Here is a 2,777-nt window from a genome sequence, read left to right on the forward strand (position 1 = left end):
ATATATATATATATATATATATATGTTGGCAGTGAATGAGAAGAGGCACGGGAAAAAACCTTAAACGGTTTGTTCATGGTATCAGAGCCAAGGTTACGAACGTACACATAAACTTCGACGGCGGGCGATGACAAAACGCAACCGCTATCATCACCGAAAATCGAACCGAACTCCCCCTTCTATCTTGGTCCTCAAGATAGACCAGGCGATTTCATAACTCCGACTCGTCTTTGCGGAGAGAATTATGATGATTGGGCTGTAGATATACAAACTGCATTGGAAGCCAGACGTAAATTTGAGTTCCTAGATGGCACCATCACAAAGCCGGTTCCTTCTTGCACGCAATCTAATTGGAATATGATTAATGCAATGTTAATTTCGTGGATTACAAACACCATTAATCCAAGAGGTAAAGATCTCTATTTCAAAATATAAAAATGCTAAAAGATTGTGGGATACACTTAAGTCTCGATATGCAGTGGTTAATGGCCCCATAATTCAGCAATTGTGTTCCTCAATTGAGAAGTGTGAGTGAACAAAGACAATGTCAGTGGCTAACTATTTAGAAAAATTGAATGGTCTATGGGAGGAACCTCATAATCATGAGCCTCTTATAGATTGTTGTTGTTGCTCTTCATGTATGGCAGGCACAAAACACACAACACGACATGAAAACAATATGCTTCACCAATTTTTAATGGGTCTCTACTCTAATTATTATGCACAGACTCGAACTAGTATATTGTTGCAGGACCCATTAACTTCCCTTGATAGGTTTTATCAACTGGTAATCCAAGACGAATGAGTTCGACTTGCAAAGTCCATTCCCGATGACAAGGTCCCTGAAGCTTTGGGTTTCACGTTCCGTACTGCGGCTGGACATGGACGTGGACGTGGAAAGATGGACAGACCAGACAAGTCTCACCTGGTGTGTAGCCACTGCAAGAAAACGGGTCATGAAGCAATAAATTATTTTGAACTAATCAGTTATCCGAAATGGTTTGAAGAACAAGTGAAGGTTGATGAAGGAGGTCGAGGTAGAACAAGTGGTCATGGCAGAGGCTTACTTGTTCAGGATAATGTAGTAGCCACCGGCCACGGTGCAGAGGCTGTAGAAGTGACAACAAATAACACTACTAGAAGCAACAACTCATCTTCATCTCCACAGTTGTTCTCAGCCGAACAATGGAAGGCCCTTACGGGTCTATTTGGTAATGTAAAGGTTTCGAAAAATCGTCTGAATGGTACGTTTAATAATCAAATGTGGATTATTGATTTGAGAGCAACATATCACGCTATCAATGATGCTTCTTTGTTGTTTGATACACATAAAATATTGGATTGTCCTCTCGGTCTCCCTAATGATGAAATCGTGATTACAACTCAAGAGGGTTCTGTCCGTTTGACGGAAAAAATTACTCTTAAACATGTTCTTTTTGTATCAAAATTCAGTTGCAATCTAATTTCGGTTACACAATTGAACGATGATCTGTATAGTACTGTCCAATTTAACTCTTATACGTGTGTTGTACAGGACCAGTCAAGGAAGCTGATTGGAACGGGTGTTAGGTGGGATGGACTCTACTTTTTCGGAGGCAGAAAATTGGTTCAACACGTCTCAGTTAGTGATCAAGAATCTATCTTGGAATTGTGGCACAAAAGAATAGGACATCCTTCCGAGAAAGTAGTTAAGCCACTTCCCCCTATTAAGAACATTAAAGGTAGGTTAAGTGAAGCACGTGAGGTGTGTTTTTGCGCTAAACATTCTAGGGATAAATTTTCGATTAGTGTTTCTAAAACTACTAGAATTTTTGAGAAGGTACATTGTGATTTATGGGGGCCTTACAAGCAGTCAAGCATCCTTCTTCTTGTGGTGCTCGCTATTTTTTGACGTTGGTTGATGAATACTCTCGTGTTGTTTGGATTTATTTATTAGTAGATAAAACGGTCGTGTTCCAAACGTCTATGTCGTTCATTGCAATGATTGATAGACCACATTCACAAAAAATTAGAGTTGTGCAAAGTGATAATGGTACAAAATTTCATTGTTTGCGGGACTAATGTTCTGCAACTGGCATTTTGTTTCAAACCTCTTGTGTGGGTACTCCTCTACAAAAGCATATTTTGAATGTGGGGAGAGCCTTAAGGTTTCAAGCTAATCTTTAGATTTATTTTTGGGGAGAGGGTATCCTCGCTGCTGCTCACTTGATAAACAGAAGCCTATCTCCCTTGTTGAATAATAAAACCCCGTATGAAATTTTGTTTGGCAATCCTCCTTCATACAATGCAATCAACCAATAAACGAGTTGATTAGTATTAGAGAAATTCGGTTTCAATTGGTATCAGAGCTTGCAATCCAAATCGTGTATTGTGGTTCGGTTGATTGATCATGTCGGGAGGCGAAGCGAATCCACCCGCAAAGGAGGCACACTCGATTTCGTTTCAATGTCCACAATTAACATCAATGAATTACACGATATGACACATGTGTATGAAGGTTTTACTCGGCATTCACGGCGTATGAGACGTGGTTGATCCGGGTTCAACGGATGCAAAGAAATACAACATCGTGATGAGTTTGTTGTTGCAATCAATTCTGGAATACTTGATCCTACAAATCGGGAATCTCGAGACGGCAAAGAAGATGTGGGATGCGATCAAATCCCGGAACTTGGGTGCAGATCGGGTGAAGGAAGCACGATTGCAAACATTGACTTCGGAATTCGAAGGTTTGAAGATGAAAGAAACGAGCACGATTGATGAGTTCTCTTCAAAAC

This window comes from Cynara cardunculus (assembly GCF_001531365.2).
Source record: "Cynara cardunculus var. scolymus isolate 2C chromosome LG 12, CcrdV1, whole genome shotgun sequence".
NCBI classification, from domain to species: Eukaryota; Viridiplantae; Streptophyta; class Magnoliopsida; order Asterales; family Asteraceae; genus Cynara; species Cynara cardunculus.